The sequence below is a fragment of the Miscanthus floridulus genome, chromosome 4, assembly GCF_019320115.1.
Source record: "Miscanthus floridulus cultivar M001 chromosome 4, ASM1932011v1, whole genome shotgun sequence".
In the NCBI taxonomy this organism is placed as follows: domain Eukaryota; kingdom Viridiplantae; phylum Streptophyta; class Magnoliopsida; order Poales; family Poaceae; genus Miscanthus; species Miscanthus floridulus.
In genome coordinates this window covers 1,918,577-1,941,259 of record NC_089583.1, presented here as the reverse complement: position 1 = coordinate 1,941,259, position 22,683 = coordinate 1,918,577, and the positions used below count along the sequence as shown (strand labels likewise).

General features: G+C 45.7%; 2 long non-coding RNA genes across 3 annotated transcripts; both read left to right on the top strand.

Moving 5' to 3' along the window:
* The first annotated feature begins 1,703 nt into the window (after positions 1-1,703).
* LOC136550772 (uncharacterized) lies at positions 1,704-5,646 on the top strand. Of its 2 annotated transcripts, none has more exons than XR_010782364.1 (3): positions 1,704-4,023; positions 4,131-4,319; positions 5,260-5,646. It is a non-coding gene; the product is annotated as an uncharacterized lncRNA (long non-coding RNA). The 2 variants fall into 2 exon arrangements; XR_010782363.1 differs by having other exon boundaries at positions 4,131-4,381.
* A 16-nt stretch (positions 5,647-5,662) lies between these two features.
* LOC136550771 (uncharacterized) lies at positions 5,663-6,078 on the top strand. The gene is made up of 2 exons (XR_010782362.1): positions 5,663-5,796; positions 5,893-6,078. It is a non-coding gene; the product is annotated as an uncharacterized lncRNA (long non-coding RNA).
* The last annotated feature ends 16,605 nt before the right edge of the window (positions 6,079-22,683 follow it).

Below are 22,683 nucleotides of genomic sequence, written 5' to 3'. Positions count from 1 at the left end.
ATGAAAGCATGCACGATGGCACCATGGCCATGTGATGAGCTTCTTTTGCTTGTTCATGGTCATGGGCAGCAACTTGCTAGACCGCCCCTCTCTTCTCTCCAAGTCTTCACCCTCTGATTTACAGCAAAAGCTAGCAAAGGAAACATACATTTGCTTTTGCATCGTCTCTCTGAGCACGCAAATGCAGGGCTCACGTGAAGAAGTCGGATCCAGATCTCCAATGCAAAGTGCTCACCCTATCAAAGGTTGGTGACTGAAGCACCAATACATGCTTTGGCTCAAGTCAAGCCTCAAGGGCAGTGGCGTAGCTAGGATTTGTAGCTATAGTGGTCTATTGTCTAAAAATTTTTTTAGCCGCTATAAATTTAATATGTCGGTGCACAAGTATATGAATTACAAAACACAATTAAAAAAAAGGGCATACAGAGTTCGAGTAAAGAAGAAAGGATATCATGATCAACGTACAAGTCGTGCGTTGCTAGCCTTGCCTCTGACTCCGACGTCTGCCCGGCCGGCGGCCGGACGGCCGACGGGCTGCGCGGCTGCTGCAAATACAGATAGTCGAGACCCCGAGTACGAGTTTGGACGGTTGGAGTCAGAACTCAGAAGACCAAGGTGCAGGTCGCGGAGACGCGGACGTCGCTTGGACTTCGCTTTTAGGCTCGATCGGGATTCGACGACAGAAGTACATAGGCTAGCCCAGCAGAGTCCATAGCCAAATACTGAGGGAGTGAGGGGTACTACACTTTGGGCCAAATCTACAAGGTGGTCCGTGGCCCACCCTGTAGCTCCGCCAGTGCTCAAGGGTTGCATTGGAGCAAAGGTACTTTCTATCCACCAATCCGCCTCGCCTGGCCTCATCTCCCCACGCTGCCACGCACATGCCACCCAACTATTGCCTCCCTATTGCACCCTCTACTAATCAACCTCACTGCCTTTTCCAAGATGGTTGTGGTTGGCACCCCACGACGTTGGCGGAGCCAGGAATTAGGCATAGGAGGGGCCAAACATAAAATTGGTGGTCTATATCACCTTATTAATAATCAACAAGTCTATGAATAAACTATATGTGTCATCGGTATTTTCATTTGTTCAGTATATGTGATATCAATATCTTGCAGATTCATATTTCCATGATACACCAAATAAATAAAGAAGAAGGGAAAAATTCTAGAGAAATACACTTTTTACAAGATTGGAAAAATATAATTGGATTACAAAATATGAATGGAAGGAATATATATTCATTAATGTCTTGCTTAGTAGCAAGATATCCATGCCAGTGTGCTAGGGTTAACAAAGGAAAAATTAAGCAACAGGTGTGTGTGGTGTTTGGGGGGGGGGGGGGGGGGGGGGGGGGGCTACTCCCCCTACCTCCACCATTGGTTGATGACTCCTCGCTATCTTACCACCTCCTCCACGTCAGCATACCACTAGAGGTCGTCTTCGAAAGCAACAACAGTAATCCAAGGATTGTAGTTGAACTACAAACCCCTCAACATAGACAAGCAAACACTTCTACGCTTCTATTACAACACTGATTAGCGACAGAAAGAAGAGCAACCCATCCACCAGACTTGGCAGCAACCTTCGCGCGCAACTAATTAACGAAACCCGGCTTGGTCCCAGGACTTGGCCTTCCTATATAAGCTTACTACGTACTCCGGCTGTATGGAAAGTAGTTGAGTTGTGCTTTACACAAGATCATCAGTAGTAGTGGAAAAGCGGTGAAGGAAAGGAAGCTCACTTGGCCCCCGATCGAGGCGGCGCAATGGACATCGTTGGCGTCGACCTCGACCGCCTGGTAATTAAGCGGCGACTGACGTACCTTTTCCTCCCCTTCTTTTGCATTGGCTGCAGTTCATATATCTGTAATGCCGGCCCTGCACCGCCGCCCAACGCCACCGCGCGCGGCCCCTCACCGCCACCCCCGCGCTGCCCTGCCCCGCGCCGGCGGGCCGCACAGCTCCGCGCGCCCCCGTGCGGCCATGGCCTGGGCTCAACCCCACGCGTCGTGGCTGGCTGGAGCTCGCCCCGCGCCGCCGTGGCCGGAGAAGCCGCCGAGCTCGCCCCGCGCCGGCGACGGAGAAGCCGCCGAGATCGCCCCGCACCCACACTTGCAGACGGAGAAGCCAACCCACTCGTTCCAGAACCAAACACATCTAAAACTGGGTCCAACCCATTCCCAACCCAGTCCAACCCCTGAACCAAACACATGCTAAGTCATGGTGGAGTCTTACTACAACTCATTTTCATCTCCGAATTGACATGCTGTTGGTGATCTCGTTGGAACTCAAAAGTCATGCCTGGTTGTTAGCATTTGGGTCTCATTGCGCAACGTTTAGACGGTGTGGAAGAAGCAGGCCATTAATTACACTATATCAGTCTCGCCTGTTACTATCCTTCTAAAAATATACAGATTGTTTTAGTTTTATCTTAAAGAGTCATAATTCTCTAGCTTGAGCAATTTTTATAAAAACAAATACACGAACATCTATCTATAAAATGAAACTAGTTCGATTAAATCCACCATCAATATGTTTTAGTAGTGCATTTCTTTGCTATTGTGGATACTAGTATATATGTTTTTCTATATGCTTAGTCAAAGCTAAAGAAATTTAACTTGTAATAAAATTAAAATTGCTTGCATTTTTAAACAAAAGAATAATGTAAACCACCGATGCAACCAGAGAAAGACAGACAACTTTAGCAACAGACCATCGTTACACATTAACTATAATAGTTCTAGATAAAACAATACCCGCCTTGTGCAAGATTCATCGTCTCGAAGATTCATTACTACTCCCTCAATTAATTTTTTACGTGCGTATTAGATTTGTCCTAAATCAAACATTACAAATTTTGATCGGATTAAAAAAAAGGCCACATGGTTTCACAACATGTGAATTATATATCTATTATAGTGAATATATCTAGAAATATAAATCTTGTGTTGTTAACTTAAATAAATTTTTAGAATTGGTAGTCAAAGATAGAAATATTTAATTGGGACAAAACTAATATGACATGTAAAAATATAGGGAGTAGTAGATAGTAACCTAGTGATAATGGTATATAGGCACAAAAGCTTGGTAGTAGCTTCTTAATTGATATAAATAAACCAACTATAAACATCCAAGAGAGATGTGAGACCTGTGCATGATAGGAGGAAGAGGCCGGGGGCAGTTATTAGTTAGGCCCGGCCATATGCTCCTTTGTTTCCGACAATGCCACTGAAGTTTAGCAGCAACGTGTGGCCGGCGCTCATCAGTGTGCCTTTACGTTCAACTGATCATCTACTTTCTTGGCTGGCTCCACACACATATATGTCATATCTCATGAAAGCCACCGTGGCCATGTGATGAGCTTCTTTTGCTTTGCTTTGCTTTGCTTGCTCGTGGTCATGGGAAGCAACTTGCTTGGACCGCCCTCCACTACTAAAAAAACGTTTGTAGCAACGGGACAATTTTTTTAGGGGCGGCTGGTGATGGAGTCGCCCCTACAGTGGTGTGCTCGAACTCTAACACAGCAGCCGTCCCTACAAATAACACAGTAGGGGCGGCTGGTAATACGAGCCACCCTTACAAATACGTCTATTTGTAGGAGCGGCTCGTATTACCAACCGCCCCTGTTGTGTTCATTTGTAGGGGTGGCTGAATCACCAGCCGCCCCTACAAATGCCTGCTCTATATACAGCTGTTGGGGAGAAAAATATCTCCCTCGTCCTCTCGACCTCAGCCTGAGACGCCGCCTCTGGGCTTTTCCCTCGCGTCGCTCTCTCCCATGGCGTCCGCCGTGCCACCCTCTGCCGTCTCCTCCGCCGCGCCGACGTCGACAACGCCGAGCGCCGCCTCCGCCTCTCCTCCCCGCGGAGCGGCACCTCGGCCTGGGCGGCCGGCCTCCGGCGCCGCCACCACGCCAACCTAGGGTTTCGGCGCGGAACCGGCCTTGGCCCGGGCTCAGCGGCGCACCGACGCGGGTGACCTGCTCGAGGAGGTGGAGTGCCGCGAACACGCCGAGGAGGTGAGTTCATCTGTAGATCGATCTCGTCTCCCCGTCCCACTGCTACCGGCTCCAACTCCAGGCACGTCTCTACCTAACCTCTTCCTGATGTCCCGGTACGCGCGCAGTGAGTTCAACCTCCACTCCAAGGCCACCATCGGGGTGGAGTTCCAGACGCAGAGCATGGACATCGACGGCAAGGAGGTCAAGGCCCAGATCTGGGACACTGCCGGCCAGGAGCGCTTCGGCGCCGTCACCTCCGCCTACTACCGCGGCGCCTTCGGCGCACTCCTCGTCTACGACATCTCCCGCCGCAGGTGGCTGTAGATGCTATGCTTGGATATGTTCGATCCCTTGATCACAGCATAGTTTACCATCAGTAAGAACCATCAGACCTAAAGCTAGATCCCAGCAGGGGATCTGCATAATTTTATTCTGGAGATTGTCATTACTATTTTTTGTATTGCAGGTATGCATGCAGATGCATGTCGATTTTCAAATCAAATTGTATAAACCAATCAGTTATCCGATATTATCTGGGAAAAAAATGTGTGCTTCGTTGGCATGCCTTGCTTAGTTGCTATCTGCATGAGATTTCAAATTGTGATAGATAGGTGGGCCTGTTTTAGCTCAGACATATTAGTGCTGGAGTCAATTTTGGTCTTTGCACCCATGATAATAGGTAGCTATATCTCTGATGGTGATAGGCAGTTGTGGGCCTCAGCTAGGCTCAATCTCAGCTCAATCACTTTGAACCTTTTGTAGCGCACTGAAGATGTTCAGTGGACATTAGCATGTACTGGTTGTCCATACCAACAGACAAGCAATCCAATCTCAAATCCATCCTCTCCTGTTCAGTATCATTTATTTTTCATTGTCTTTTACTCCCATCACATGCAAGCTAGCTGTTCCTCCACATACATATGTAATAATTGTCTGTACCCTATGATCTAAAAGGCTGGACTATTGATGGTTGTCCTACTAATAGTAGTTGCTAATCAGTTGTTTTCTGTGCGAATTGAAAAGACAAAAGTAGTTCTGAATACACTTGAATTGTTTCCTTAAATATTACAAAGAAGCTACATGGCCAGGGTTTGTCGAAATGAGATGATAGCGACCTTTAGTTGTTATATTAATTTAGAACCAAAATTTTCTTTGTTTTGACCTTTTATAGTGTATTGATTATTAGTTTTGAAATTTCCTCCTCCTATTTTTCTATGTATTGTTCTAATCGGCTGATACTTTCCTATATCACAGGCTTCCACCTCATATCAAGAGCCAACAGACGTGGTCTTCTGACCACTGATGCTGTGTTCCCTTCAACTGATGGGCCTCCATAGCTTAGCTTGTCCGCGGCGAAATCCACCAGACATGTAAGCAGACAGGAGCTATATAGGGAAATCTTTTGTATATGTGCAATCACCTAAGCCTTTGGCAATGAAGGAACCTCCGGCTAAATAGTCAATTGGATATCTTGGTGAACATGAACATGGCTGCAAACTATGATCTAGTGTGTGTGTGAACTGATCTTCCATTTTCATCCCTAGTGCCCAGCCACTATTTGCTCCAAAAGCACTTAATGCTTACTTGTTTTTTTTATATCTTTTGTACTAAAGTACCTCTTATTTTGCGGTTAGTCCAGAGTAGTCGCAATGAGTACCTTAAACTGAAAACAAGGGTGGATAATTTACAGAGGACTCAGAGGCAAGTCTGAAAGGAGTTTTCAGAATTCTCATAAGTCATAACCCTTTAAATTAGATATCAATTTATGAGGCTAAATGAAGAAACCATAATGTAATCGCATTGAAGTTAAAATAAGTTTCTTAATGTGAATGTGTAATGCTTAGCTAAGATGCAGACAATTGATTTTGGCTTTATTGGCAATTACAGGAATTTGCTTGGTGAAGATCTGGGGTCACTTGGTATCAAAGAGCTTGAGCAGCTTGAGAAGCAATAGATGTTTGTATACATACTTGTAACGTTCACTTAGGTAGAAATCCTCAGTACCAACATCTTGTGCTCTTGTGCTTGTGGTCAGATTTGAATTATATATGTTCCTGTTAGATTTGAATTATATATATATATATATATATATATATATATATATATATATATATATATATATATATATAAATGTAAAGACAAGTATTGAATTGCTCAAAGTAATTGCTCAAAGTAAATGGAGAGGGAGAGGAACGCGGCGATGTTTTGCCGAGGTATCGGAGAGTCGCCACTCCCACTAGTCCTCGTTGGAGCACCCGCGCAAGGGTGTAGCTCCACCTTGATCCGCGCAAGGATCAAGTGCTCTCTACGGGTTGATTCTTCGACACTCCGTCGCGGTGAATCACCCACAACCGCTCACAATGTGAATTGGGTCATCCACAAGCTCTCCGGATGATCACCAAGCTCTCAATCACCACCAAGCCGTCTAGGTGATGGCGATCACTAAGAGTAACAAGCACGAACTCTCACTTAACCACGACAAGCCTAATGAGAAGGTGGATGCACACTTTGCTACTCTTGATCTTCACTAATGAGGCCTCTCTTTAGGATTCTCAAATCTCAATCACCTCACTAGGACCTTGCTCTTCTTGGCACTCTCTAAGGTGTTTCTCAGCTGTTGAAATGAGCAAAAGTACCCCCACACATGAGTGAAGGCTCTATTTATAACATGGGCTGAAAAACAAACCGTTATGTGCCTCTGCGGGGTGATCGGACGCTCCGGTCATGTTGACTGGATGCTTCGGTCAGTATACCCCGAACTCCAGTGTTTACAGTGTGACCGGACGCTGGCAGCGTCTGGTCAGCACTGACCGGATGCGTCCGGTCATGATTTCCCCTCTCTGGAACCTTACTAGAGTCGACCGGAAGCTGCCTCTCAACGTCCAGTCACTTAACCTCTCAGCGTCCGGTCAAACCAGACGCAATCACCTTGGTCAAATGAACTGACCGGACCCTGAGCCAGCGTCCGGTCAGTATTTGACCCTCCATTCACTTCCAACTCTCGATCATATGTGAATGAAGTTTGCTCCATTGGATCTAAGGGCTATTTTGAAGCTACCTAGTGCTAGTTTTAACAAGTGTGCACCACACCTAACTCACTAGACTCACCTAGATCAAGCTACCCGTCCATACCCCCCTTAATAGTACGGCCAAAGGAAAAATAAAGTCCTAAACTACTCTAAGTGTCTCTCCAACTCTAATCGACACTTAGAACTAGTCATCCTTAACCTTGTCGTCCATCCTTTGAAACCGAAACAATTTCCATCGTAGGGGCATGACCACCTTGATTGCCCAATCGATCTCCATTACCATGACCTAACTTAATTGCCTCTACAAAATACACATTAGTCATAGTAATCTTGTATTGTCATTAATCACCAAAACCCAACTAGGGGCCTAGATGCTTTCAATCTCTCCATTTTTGGTGATTGATGATAATACCACCTCGAGTATGTGAAAGAGTTGAGGTTTTTAACATGCTTGGATCATATAAGCTCTTGTCAATAGGAACAAAAGGGTTAGGAGAGCTTATATGAACCAAGCCAACATGATGTACTCAAAAGATATGAATTAAGCATGAGTACAAGTAATTAAGCTCATTTGCATCGGAGTAAAACGCGGAAGCAAAGGCAAATGAGCATTGCACAAGTGATATGACATATAAATAATTCAAGGTAGAGAGCACACATGTCATATATCATGATCACGTAGATATCACTATAACATATATATAGTTCAATGCATGAAAGTAAACACACGATGAATGCATAATAGTGTATCACACATAAAAACTCCAAATGTAATATATAAGCTAATATAATGACTAAGCTCCCCCTAAATAGTCGCTCTCCCTAAGACTATCATACTCGAACCCTCTCCCCCTTTGGCGTCAAACACCAAAACCTAAGGGTCGGTCGGTGGGGCTGTAGCGGATGAGCCGGGCGCTGAGGTGCGAGGAGCGAGGAGCGAGGTGGAACTGGGTGCCATCATCGTCTGATCCTAAACTCTAAGCAGTCTGACCCTCTATAGCTGGAAGTGATGCTATAGCAGTCTGGGTCAGATCAGGAACTAGAGCTACTGTAGACTGAGCTGGTATGACTATAGTAGGCTCTAATGATGCCACTGAGGAAGGGAGCGTCTCTGTAGTCCCGGTAATAGGTGCAACTGTAGAAGGACCTGGGACATATAGATATGGAGGAGTAGGCATCCCTGTCAACTCACTGAATGAATCACCAAGGCTCCTAGACATGGTGGTCTCTAGCACAAGCAGCGAAGATGTCCCAGCCGGTGTGAAGCCCGTCTGAAAAGGTGTGAACTGCGGGGCTAGTGCTAGCAAAGCAAAGTACTGGGACACCTGCTTTGTAGGAGAAGCAAACGGCGCTGGTGGCTATCCCTGACTCTGAAGCCCACTAGGCTATAACGCTGGAGTCATCGAAGTAGTGGCTGCCTGACCAAGCTGGGGTGAAGGTTGCGCCAGTGGAGCCCCAATGGCTGTCACTACATGCTGCATAAATCTAAGGAGCTACTGCTGCATGAGTATCTGTTGCTGATACATGGACTACTGCTGCTGCTGTAGAGCCTGAGTCTGCTGCTGAATAGCTAGCTGCTGCTGCTGGATCACCTGTTGCTGCTGCTGGAACTCATCCTGCCAAGTCTGGAACTGTGCAAACGTAGCAGCTGTCTCCTAAGCCTGGCATGCCTGGTCTTGCCTCATTCGCTCAAGTATAGCAAGGAGAGCGGGGTCTATCTGCGGGGTAGGTGGCGCTGAGCTGGAACTACCGACCTCATGATTATGTCGCTATGGAGGCATCCGAGGAACGGGCTGGTAGTCATCATCAGAACTATCACTAGGGTCGCTCATGACTACACCCTCCTACTGAGAAAGCTCCTCCTCCTCAGTAGCTGCTATGCCTCTGATAATATCATCCTACTGGGCTATAGTCTCTGGCACCTCAGGACGTCAATGCGGCTGACTAGGTGCTATAGGTGTACTATGCCTGATCATCTGTGTCATGTTATAGGCAGGAAACTCTATGGTGGCACCACTGTACTCAGCAAGATCTCTGGCGGCCTCACTGTGACTGCCCTGTGGATAAGCCATGTGATCTAGTGAGCATAAGGTAGCTGCATGTGTCCTCTAAAGCCCTCGGCTATAATATCCTCCATCTCTGACAAAATAAGATCCTAGATATCAAAGACTGTCTGCTGCATCAGAGAGTTGATCAGCCACAACTGTATACGTGTCAAGCCCTCTCTGTATCCCATCCTAGGAAGTAGTGTCCTCCTCATAATAGCCTCAAGTATGCGAGCAGTGGGATTTAGGTCACTGGGGTTCCTACGTGATCCTTCGCCAAAAGGCTCGGTGAAGCAGTGGTGAACCAAGTCAGTAGGGGGCACATTACCACCATGAGGGTGTCTGGGGGGTGCTGTCTAGCCATAGCACACCTTGTGAAGTCTGACCGGCTGCTCCTGAAGCCTAAGAATCTCCCTGACCCTGGTGCTAGTCAACCGATAGTCTCTGCCACCAAATGCAAAGTGAATGAACCTGTGGTGGGGGTCAATCCAGAGGGATGCATAGAACTGACGAACCCAAGATGAAACATATAATCCGGTCCATCCAATGAAACCTGATAGCCCCGGCAGATATGTAAGGTAGGGGCGAATGTGCTCTCTAGCTGCTATAACTATAGAGTCAATGTAGCACACCCCCTGAGATATGAAAACTGCTCCACTGTTTAGATATGCATTATAGAAATCCTCATGGAGCGGTGTGTAGAAGCCCTCTGACACTCTATCATCCCTCCTTGGAGGAAACCACACCTCAAAGTCCACAAACCTTAGCTGCTAAACCTGCTTGGCCGTGGTGGCCCTCAGGTCAAGATGGGTCACTGGAGGCGGACCCTATGGACGAGGTGGTGGACGAGAACCCCTCCTCTAAGTGACTGGCCTCGGTGAAACTGGGACACGAGTATGACCAGAGCGGCGTAACTGTGGCTATGGTGCCAGCTCAGTCTCCTTGGCCTGCTGGACCTGCTCACCCTCCTGAGAATGCTGTGACGGTTGTCCCTCCTGTGTCTGCTGAGCTAGCTAAGGCTCCTATTGTGGCTCCCCCTGAGGCTAAACCTCGTCAATGGCAACACTCCGTCCTCCAATCATGAGGGTCCTAGCTGGACCACCATGAAGACGCTCAACACGCTGAAGTGTAGCCATCGCCTCTGGTGGAAGCGGATCTACAATAACAACTCCATTACGTGCACCTCCTCTCTCGGCACGCTGTGTGGCCTCTGCAACTGTTGCTGCTCTAGCAGTCTCTGCATCTGGGTACTTGTGCTTCTTTGTTGCAGTCTTCTTTGTTGCTTTGCCTTTAGGATCTACAGGCTGGCGAGGCGGACGCCTTGGATCCTCATCCCCTGGACCACCTCTGACATTCTTCATGCGAGCCATCTAAAAATCTAAAGAAAAACTGCCGCTGACAAAGATCAACTGCCACTAACACTTTCGAGGCTTGGCCTCGATCCGTACTCGTGAGCTTGGCCCCAAGTTAACTGACAACTGCCACACGATCTCAACAGCACTGACTCACTGCACGATGGAATAGATATGATATACAAATAAATACAATATATCTTAATAGATGCGAAACCCTAGGAAGCAAGCAATTTGGATACGAAATTGAGACACTGGACTTGCTACCTGACGAACCAGCGATCCGATGAAAAGATAAGTGACACATGGGGAACCACCGAATCTAGGGTTAGGGTTTGTGGTGAATGAACGGCCCTGTGAAATTAGTGCTGCGATGAATGGATAGGTCATGGGCGAGTTGCAATGAGGATGCTTGGGCACGGGTAGGGCCTTACCAGCGCTGGATCGGCAGCGACGGTGGCTCTGCTGTAGTGGGAGCTTGGCGGCGTGCGGGTGCTGATGAGGTGGCTCCAGCAGCATGCGTAGGCAGGGCACAGCGGTGGGGCTAGGCAGGGTGCGGTGATGTACGGGCAAGCACGACACGGCAGCTCGGTGGTGCTGCAAGGAGGCACTCGGGCACGGGGAGGCATGGTGGAGCAGTGCGGGCTCACGGAGGCGCTGGAACACGATGGCGCAGCAGGCGCGTGGGGCATGCGGTGGCACTTGTGGCAGCTAGGGCATGGGACAGCGGCATGGAGGCACGGGAGCGGTGATGTCGGCAAATAACTCAGGTCAAAGCCCCGGCGCTTGATTAAATAAGGTGGCCCCACGAGTCAGAAAAGGAAACGGGGAAAGAGATCTAAAATCACAAGCATTCTACTGACCGGACGCTCTGGTGGTAGTGACCAGACGCTACCACCCAGCGTCCGGTCGATTCTAGAGAGGTCCAAATCCTCTAGAATCGCGACCGGACGCGTCCGGTGGACACCGACCAGACGCAGCCTGAGTCCGATCACCTAGCCTTGATGTCTTCATGATCGACCAGACGCTGAAGCTCCTCCTGACCGGACGCTGGGAAAACACTGTTTTAGGTCCGGTCACTCCTTCGGCAGCAGGTTCACCTCCTATGAACTGATCGGACGATGGACATCAGAGTCCGTTGTAGCGTTCGGTCACTCCTTTTTCAGCAAATCTTCAAAGTCCTTCGCGCTGCCTGTTCCCAATCAAGTCCCAACTCCAATAAGATCCAAATAAACACTAATTAGGACTGATGTGAGAGACCTCTCTCAAACCCTCAAGTTTTTCAAAATATTTTGCCTTATGCTATAATTCTTTTTAAGAAAAATAGGCGAAAAGAGGGCGATTTGAAGACAAACGACAAAACAACATTCATGCATATGCAATACTTGAATGTAAATCTAGTTGCTTGTCAAGTTTGATCCAAGGTTAAGCTTCTTCACACGCTTTTCGGTGGTTATCTTAACCATGTTAGACAAGCCCTATATGCATTATAAAGCATTAAACATGTTGTATATTACAATACAATACAAGGGACAACACAAGCTCAATTTTTAGTAAAGTTACTAAAATCAAGCACATTTAGTTCATTCCGCAATCTATAAAATGTTGCCTCATCTAGCGGTTTAGTGAAGATATCCGCCAATTGATCCTCGATCCTTACACCTTCTAGTCATATATCATTTTTAGCAACATGATCTCTAAGAAAGTGATGGTGGATATCTATGTGCTTGGTGCGAGAGTGTTGAACCGGATTATTTGCAAGTTTTACCGCACTTTCATTGTCGCACAAAAGAGGTACTTTATCTAGAGTTGCACCATAGTCTAGCAAAGTTTGTTTCATATAAAGTATTTGTGCACAACAAGCACCCGTGGCAATGTATTCCGCTTCGACGGTGGTCAAGGCCACACTATTTTGTTTCTTGGAGGACCAAGACACAAGTGATCTACCAAGCAAATGGCACCCTTCGGATGTGTTTTTTCTATCAACTTTGCATCCAGCATAATCCGAATTGGAATAGCCAATTAATTCAAATCTAGCTCCTTTGGGATACCAAAGGCTAATGCTTGGTGTGTGCTTAAGATACCTAAGGATTCTTTTTATGGCAATTAAATGTGATTCCTTAGGTTGAGCTTGAAATCTAGCACACATACACACACTAAACATGATGTCAGGCCTAGATGTGGTTAAATATAATAAGCTACCAATCATAGAACGGTAGAGAGTTTGATCAACCTTGTTACCTCCCTCATCTAGGTCGAGATGTCCATTAGTTGGCATTGGTGTCTTGATTGGCTTACATTCATCCATCTTGAATCTCTTGAGAAGATCTTTAGTATATTTCTCTTGAGAGATGAAGATACCTTCTCTCATTTGCTTGACTTGAAAACCAAGAAAGAATATAAGCTCACCAATCATGGACATCTCAAACTCCTTCGACATCAATTCACCAAATTCTTTGCAAGAATCTTCATTTGATGATCCAAAGATGATATCATAAACATATACTTGACAAATGAAGATATACCCATCAAGCTTCTTGGTGAATAGTATGGTGTCGACCTTCCCAATGGTGAAGCTCTTCTCAATGAGGAAGTCCCAAAGGCGCTCATACCAAGCTCCTGGGGCTTGCTTAAGCCCATATAACGTCTTGGACAACCTATAAACATGATTAGGATATCTAGGGTCTTCAAACCCGGGAGGTTGATTAACATAGACTAGTTCATTAATAAAGCCATTTAAAAATGCACTTTTCACATCCATTTGATATAATTTCATTTCATGATGTGATGCATATGCAAGGAGGATATGAATGGCTTCTAATCTTGCAACCAGTGCAAAGGTCTCTCCAAAATCCAAACCTTCAACTTGAGAGAACCCCTTTGCAACTAGTCTTGCCTTGTTCCTCACAACAACACCTTGATCATCTTGCTTGTTTCAGAACACCCACTTTGTTCCAATGGCTCTTGCTCCTTTTGGCCGCTCTTCAAGAGTCCACACTTCATTGCGAGTGAAGTTGTTCAACTCTTCATGCATGGCATTTATCCAATCTGGATCTTGAAGAGCTTCTTCAACCTTAGTAGGCTCAAAACAAGAGACAAAAGAGTGATGAGTAATAAATGAAGCAAGTTTTTGTGAGGGAGTTATTACACCCTTTGATGGACTCCCCATGATGAGATCTTGTGGATGATCTTGTAGTAGAGGTGTATTTCTTCTATTGACCACTTGAGGAGGAGGTTGCGGAGCATCAACATCTTGTGCTTGTACCACCATTTGCTCATGGGAGACATGAGTGTCTTCATTTTCTACGCTCCCATCTTTTTCACCATCTTGTGGTACACTTGATGAAGAGGGTGGATCTATCACTTGTACATCATCTTCATCATCTTTAGGCTTGATGTCTCCAACCGGAATGTTCTTCATGGCCTCCCTCAATGGTTCATCACCTACATCATCAAGATTCTCATGTGCTCCTTAGGAGCCGTTATATTCATCAAATTTCACATCATATGTTTCTTCAACCAAGCCGGTGGCATGATTAAATACTATATATGCTTTGGACTTTGATGAGTAACCAACAAGAAAACCAATATTACAACATCTTTGAAACTTCCCTAGGTGTTGCTGCTTCTTATAGATGTAGCATTTGCAACCAAACACCCTAAAGAAGGAGATGTCCGGCTTCTTCCCATTGAGCAACTCATAAGGTGTCTTGCCAAGGAACTTTTGAAGGAATAGGCGGTTGGATGCATAGCATGCAGTGTTGATTGCTTCCGCCCATAGAGCTTCGGGGGTGTTGTACTCATCAAGCATTGTTCTTGTAAGAGTGATCAATTTCTGGTTCTTCCTCTCAACTACACCATTTTGTTGAGGAGTATAAGTTGCGGAGACTTCATATTTGATTCTAACTTCATCACAATAAGCTTCTATGTTTGTGTTGTCAAATTCTTTCCCATTGTCACTTCTTATCTTCTTGAGCTTCACTTCAAATTCATTTTGTGCTCTCTTGGCAAACTTCTTGAAGAAAGATGCAACTTCGGATTTGTCATGAAGGAAGAATACCCATGTATACCTTGAATAATCATCAACAATCACAAGACAATAAAGATTTCCTCCCAAACTCTTGTATGTTGTTGGTCCAAATAAATCCATGTGAAGGAGTTCTAGCACTCTTGCGGTTGACATGAAAGCTTTTATTGGATGAGTATTTGCAACTTGCTTGCCGGCTTGACATGCACTACAAAGTTTATCCTTCTCAAACTTCACATCCTTCAACCCTCTTACCAAATCATTCTTCATTAGCTTCTTGAGTGAGCTCATCCTAACATGAGCAAGTCTTCTATGCCATAGCCACCCAAGTATTGTTTTGGTGAATAGGCAAGTCTTCAAGTTTGCATCTTTGGAGGTGAAGTCCACTAGATATAAGTTATTGTATCTAAATCATTTGAATATCACTTGTTCATCATCCTTCTTAGATACAACAACTTCCTTCTTGGTAAACAAGCATTGCAAGCCAAGATCACATAATTGCCCAACGGATAGCAAATTGAAGCTCAATGAAGCAACATATAGCACATTGGAGATTGAATGGTCATTTGATATTGCCATTTTGCCCAATCCTTTAACCTTGCCCTTTGAATTATCCCCAAATGTGATTCTTTCTTGTCCATCTACTTATTCATCTAGTGAGGTAAACATACGAGGATCACCGGTCATATGTTGTGTGCAACTACTATCAATAACCTAATGACTTTCACCGGTCTTGTAGTTCATCTACACACAAGAGATCAAGCTTTAGGAACCCAAACTTGTTGAGGGCCCTTCACCTTCTCAACAAGTGATTTTGCAACCCAAATTTTCTTAGGCCTATTCTTATTGGAAGGTCCTAAGAACATCACTTTCATCTTTCCACTAGAATCTTTTCTAAGCATGTAGTGAGCATTGAAGGCAAAGGGTCTAGCATGCTTGGGCAAGGGTTGTGGTGGTGGAGTTTGGCACTCATGAGCAAAGTGACCTTCTTGTCCACACTCAAAGCATCTCTTTGGCTTTGGCTTTGATTGTTGTTGTTGAGCTTGAGCCTTCTTCTCTTGATTTGCCATGTACCCAATGCCACTTCTATCCATCTTCATGACGGTGTTCATTAGGAGCTCACTTTGAAGATACTTGCCTCTAGTAAACTTGCTCAATCCAATCTTGAGATGCTCTTTTTCCAACTTGAGCTTCTTGTTCTCTTCCTTGAGTGCATCACTACTTTTATCTTGCTTGAGTGCAACATTGTTTCTCTCTTCCTTGAGTTTCTTGTTTTCTTCTTTTAGCTTCTCATTCTCAAGAATCAAGTCACCATCATAATCAAGAGTTTCTAGCACAATGGTGTTGTGGATTTTGAACTCTTCAAATTCTTTCTTGAGCTTTTCATTGTCATGCTTGAGCTTGACATACTCATCATAGTCATTGCACTCAACCACTTGCTTGCCTTTGCCACTAGATCCTTGCTCAATGCTCTCATCAATTAAATCATCACATGATGTAGCTATATCAATCTTAGCAACATCGTTAGTAGTATCATGTGACTCATTGGGTAAAAATTCTTGAGCAATAACAAGATTGTCATGATTAATCTTGAGAGTAGCATATTCATCTTTTAGCTTGTTATGGCTAGTGATGAGCTCTTTGTGCACCCACTCAAGTTTATCATGTTTATCTTTAAGCTCTTTCTTAGAAGATTTGAGCTCCTTGAGTTTGGATGACATAGCATCATTTGCTTCTCTAGGCTCAACACTAGCCTTTTTGGCTATGTCACATTTAGCTAAGAGAGAATCATTCTTAATCTCAAGCTTTTCATTTTTAGCTCTAGTCTTTATAATGATCTTAGTGTATTTCTTTAGCAATTTAGCAAGATCATCATAAGTAGGTGACTCATATTCATCATCATCGCTATCACTATCACTATCATCATTATGAGCATGATCATCACCACTACTATCATCATCATGTGATACCTTTCGTTCACCTTTGGCCATAAGGCATAGGTGTGTAGAGGATGATGGCGGTGGTGGTGGTGAAGATGATGAAGAATCAATAGCAATAGCGGCCACCTTCTTGTCGTCACTATCATCATCGGATGATCCACTAGATGAATCAATGTCCGTGAGCCAATCACCGATAATGTAAGCCTTTCCACTCTTCTTCTTGTGGAAGTCCTTCTTCTTGCCATCTCTCTTCTTGTATGGCTTGTTCTTTTTCTTCTCATCTTCATCTTCATTGCTTGAGTCATCTTTCTTGCCCTTGTTCTTGTTCTTGAACTTGTCTTTCTTGGGCTTTGTGCATTGGTGAGCTAGATGACCAAGTTCACCACAATTGTAGCAATCCATCTCAGAGATTGGCTTTCTTCTTGAGCTTGTGAAGAACTTCTTCTTGCCATTGAACTTGATGCCACTCTTGTTGAGCTTCTTTAACATCTTGGCGGTTTTCTTCACCATGAGAGCAAGGCTTTCATCATCAACTTCATCATCACTTGAGCTCTCATACTCAAGCCTTGCTTTGCCCTTCTCTTGGCTAGCTTTGAATGCTAAGTCTTTGTTGGGGATATACCCCCGGGTACCACAAGATGGTACATGGGCCGCACCATCTAAGGTGGCCCAACCCGTAAGATCGAGGCAAGCTCGGCAAGATTACAAGTTGTACTAGATATTGTAATAGTACCAAATAGGATACTTTACTTGTAACCCTCCTCCTCCAGACTATATAAGGAGAGGCAGGGGTCCCCCTCAAAAAATAGACCTCAATCAATACAGAATAATGAGACATAGGACGTAGGTATTACGCCAACACGGCGGTCGAACCTGTATAAATCTTGTGTCTTGTGCTTCTGTAACCATCTGGTTCCTGATTACACGCACCGTCTACCAATAATCTACCATCATGGGCATACCCCTAGATGGATTGTTGACCATATTTTGTCGATAGTGGCGTGCCAGGTAGGGGGTGTGTGCGCTGATCCATGGCGAACCAGATGGCGTATCTCAAGATCAACAAGACTTTCTCTGCAAAATCATTCCTGGATTTTGCATGGGAACTTCTACATCATCATCTTCGGTGATTTGGCTTCTTGCATACCTCGAGCTATAGAGCCCCAGGGCCTGGTGTGATCGCCTCGTCCTGCTCGTGGAGCACTCAGTCAAATCATCGATAGCGTCATCGACATGCACCGTGTCTAGGCTGAGTCCGATTCTGATACGCGGGCAATCTGCCTCGATCAAGTTCAATCCCAGCATCCGGCCTCTACCGACTTCAGGACAGATCAAACCTGACTGCAACTAGTATGCGAGACTAGACTCTGTCCTAGGTCCTCACGTCGCCGCAGCGTGCGGCCAAGGAGGAGGCCTAGGCAACAGATCGGCAAACGCCTTGACGACTAAGTTTTGGCGTGGATTCTCCGATGACACACACAAGGCTCCAGGCAATCACCAAAGAAGGCAAATAAGCATCGGCCGTGCAAACAAGGATTTACATGTATACATGCACGGTGCATCTATCAAGCATGCTAGCTAATCTTCAATGATCAAGAAAACGATTGCATGTATTCATGCATATACATCTACAGAGCCATGACGCACACACGTACAACATACATGTGCATCATGCCTAGTCTCTGCATCCGAGCCGAATACTATAGCAAGACTTGGAGCCACGTACGTGACGACAAAGCTCTCCGACGTCGACATGATCGCCACGATGATCTTCTGAGGCACAGATGCGGCGTCGGTCCTCCATCGAACAAACTGCTAAGCGTGCTGTCCGAGCCATCAAGCGAACCGCCCAAGTCATAAGTGAGCCGTCCGTGTGACATCCACCGATTCGGACATCGCGATAGGCCGATGACTCCGCTCGGTCTTCTATCAAAGCGCCATACAGCATCGCTTCTCTGATTAGTCAACGATCTCTCCAAATCTGGTCTGCCTAAGGCCGACCCTCGACATAAGGACGACATTGCCCATATTACTTACTCTGACCACATCGACCACGGACCACGTCGATCACGTCTCGAGCGGCTCCACCGAGCTCTGACCACATCGACCATAGACCACGTCAACCACGTCCTGAGCGGCTTTGCTGAGCTCTGACCACGTCGACCACAGACCACGTCGACCACGTCTCGAGCGGCTCTGCCAAGCTCCGACCACCTTGACCACTAGACCATGTCATAATGATGATCGCCACAAAGAACGGCGCTATGACAACCGTGACCACCGTCATGACGACAGGTCAGAAAGCTCGAGGACCGGACAACTTCATCACCGCCGACTAGATTTCTATCCAAAGATAAGTACACTTCTAATATTTATATTTAATATAATTTTTCATTACGACGTTTCTCCACAAACGTCCTCGTCATGACTATTCTTCAAATAACATTTGTCCATGTATACAATCTTAAATATAACATACAGCTATACTTAATGCAAATCCTCGACCAGTCATGTTGACGCTCGATGTCTCTAGAAATAGCCCTGTCTCTGGCTCCTCCCTACACGTGCACGAGCGTCTGCCCTCTGTGTTATGGGTGGTCAGCAGCGGCTCCTTAGCGACGCTTTGTTCTTTCTACACGTGCACGGGCTCCACGCCCCGCGTTATGGTTAACGGGCTAGCTAGGGCTGGAGGCTCAGCTACATACTAACTGGTCGAACGATTTATATTAAGTATAAACACAAACTTCACATTAACACTAATGTTTACAAAGCACCAACTGCTTTATCACATCATGCTCATTTGCAAATGACTGCTGAGCGTCATACGCTATTTCTTCACCACTGATTTTTCTCCATAATTTATTATTTTATACATCATGTACTATCATTCTACATATTTATATTGCAGGAATTTCGAGCTATGCTCGGGGACTTTGTCGCTCGCTTCTCGACCTATGCTCGGGGACTGCCTTGATCACTCTCCGACCACAGCTCGGGGACTTCACTGCTCGCTCCTCGACCTATGCTTGGGGACTGCCTCGACCACTCTCCGACCATGGCTCGGGGACTTTGCGTCTCGACTACATGCGACTGGCGACTCGCATATAGTTGGGATATTTTTTCTCACTTAGACCTTGCTACAAGGCTCATACCCCGCCTTCCAGCAAGCTCGGGGACTACATTGGTACGATGCACCTGTCGGTGTAGCTCGTATCGCCTGTACGACGATTGGATTCTCAACTTAACTAGGAATTCTTTTTAGACCCTGGCACCATATGCCTACGTCACCTACTACCAGGCTTAGGGACTAAGTGGGCACACTTCACCTTGCGGTGAATGTGTTTGTTTTTCGACCCCTACGCCTCTGATGATCAAAGACGCTACGCTTCAAGACACCCTTAAGTTTCTTCACAGAAACCCAAGTGGGCACACTTCCTAGGACGGAAATCTTTTTCTTTCTTCTTAAGAGCATCATACATTCTTCGGACAACCTACTTCTCCAGCGACAACGGTGGTCGGAGATGTCAAGAACTCAAGCCTCACTGTTCGGAGAAGGTTGAAATGGCGTGTCGCATTAGAATACATGGTGCTCGGAGACTAGCTGTGGGGGATATACCCCTGGGTACCACAAGATGGTACATGGGCCGCACCATCCGAGGTGGCCCCGCCCGTAAGATCGAGGCAAGCTCGGCAAGATTACAAGTTGTACTAGATATTGTAATAGTACCAAATAGGATACTTTACTTGTAACCCTCCTCCTCCAGACTATATAAGAAGAGGCAGGGGTCCCCCTCAAAAAACAGACCTCAATCAATACAGAATAATGAGACACAGGACATAGGTATTACGCCAACACGGTGATCGAACCTATATAAATCTTGTGTCTTGTGCTTCTATAACCATCTGGTTCCTGATTACGCGCACCGTCTACCGACAATCTACCATCATGGGCATACCTCTAGATGGACTGCCGACCATATTTCGTCGACAGTCTTTTTCTTTCTTCTTTGTAGAGGATGAGACATCTTGAGGTGTGATGTGCATATACATCTCATGAGCATTGATCTTTCCCAAGATTTGTGTCGGTGTAGCGGTAGAAAGATCACCTTGATGTAGCATGGTCATAATATGCCCATATTTGTCAATGGGGAGGACACTCAAGATTTTTCTTACAACATCAGATGGTTGCATTTGAGTGAGTCCAAGCCCATTAACTTCCTCTACAAGAACATTCAAACGTGAATATATCTCATTAGCACATTCTTTAGGAAGCATTTCAAAAGAGTTGAGCTTCTTCATGACAAGATGATAGCGTTCCTCATGCTCACTCTTTGTTCTTTCATGGAGCGCACAAACGTTCGACCATAGTGCATGGGCGTCTTTGTGGTTCCTCACCCGATTGAACACATCTTTGCAAAGGCCTCTAAAAATGGTGTTTCGAGCCTTTGCATTCCACTTCTCATAATTCACCTCATCGCCTTGTAGATGAGTAGCATCCCGAGGTTTTGGGAAGCCTTGTGAGGCGGCTATAAGAATATCAACATCTAGAGCTTCCAAATACGTCTCAATGCGAATTTTCCAATAAGGAAAATCATCTCCCTCAAAGATAGGAGGAGGTCCATCCCCATAAGACATCTTGCTCTAGGCGGTAAAGCCTAAAAACATGAGCACAAGGCTCTGATACCAATTGAAAGGATCAAGATGCCCAAGAGGGGGGGGTAAATTGGGCTAATTCTAAATTTCTTTGCAATAATTAAATCCTTCGATTAGCCCAATTAACCCCTTATGCCTAGAAAGTGTTTCAAAGTATTCTACCGCACAAAAGACTTACAACCTAAATTCCAATCCTACTCTAGCATGGCAATTCTATGAATGTAAAGACAAGTATTGAATTGCTCAAAGTAAATGCTCAAAGTAAATGGAGAGGGAGAGGAACGCGGCGATGTTTTGCCGAGGTATCAGAGAGTCGCCACTCTCCACTAGTCCTCGTTGGAGCACCCGCGCAAGGGTGTAGCTCCCCCTTGATCCGCGCAAGGATCAAGTGCTCTCTACGGGTTGATTCTTCGATACTCCATCGTGGTGAATCACCCACAACCGCTTACAATGTGAGTTGGGTCATCCACAAGCTCTCCAGATGATCACCAAGCTCTCAATCACCACCAAGCCATCTAGGTGATGGCGATCACCAAGAGTAATAAGCACGAATTCTCACTTGACCACGACAAGCCTAATGAGAAGGTGGATGCACACTTTGCTACTCTTGATCTTCACTAATGAGGGCCCTCTTTGGGATTCTCAAATCTCAATCACCTCACTAGGACCTTGCTCTTCTTGGCACTCTCTAAGGTGTTTCTCAGCTGTTGAAATGAGCAAAAGTACCCCCACACACGAGTGAAGGCTCTATTTATAACATGGGCTGAAAAATGAACCGTTATGTGCCTCTATGGGGTGACCGGATGCTCCGGTCATGTTGACCGGACACTCCGGTCAGTATACCCCGAACTCCAGTGTTTACAGTGTGATCGGACGCTGGCAGCGTCTAGTCAGCACTGACCGAACGCGTCCGATCATGATTTTCCCTCTCTGGAACCTTACTGGAGTCGACCGGAAGCTGCCTCTCAGCTTGGTCAAATGAACTGACCGGACCCTGAGCTAGCATCCGGTCGCACCGGAGCCAGCGTCCGGTCAGTATTTGACCCTCCATTCACTTCCAACTCTCGATCATATGTGAATAAAGTTTGCTCCATTGGATCTAAGGGCTATTTTAGAGCTACCTAGTGCTAGTTTTAACAAGTATGCACCACACCTAACTCATTAGACTCACCTAGGTCAAGCTACCCGTCCATACCCCCCTTAATAGTACGGCCAAAGGAAAAACAAAGTCCTAAACTACTCTAAGTGTCTCTCCAAGTCCAATTGATACTTAGAACTAGTCATCCTTAACCTTGTCGTCCATCCTTTGAAACCGAAACAATTTCCATCGTAGGGGCATGACCACCTTGATTGCCCAATCGATCTCCATTACCATGACCTAACTTAATTGCTTCTGCAAAATACACGTTAGTCATAGTAATTTATATTGTCATTAATCACTGAAACCCAACTAGGGGCCTAGATGCTTTCAGTTGGTACTACAGCAGCCCCTACAAATTGATTTGTAGAGGCGGCTAGTATTTTCAGCCGCCCCTACAAATACATGATTTGTATATATATATATATATATATATATATATATGTGTGTGTGTGTGTGTGTGTGTGTGTGTGTGTGTGTTCACCCTCTGATTT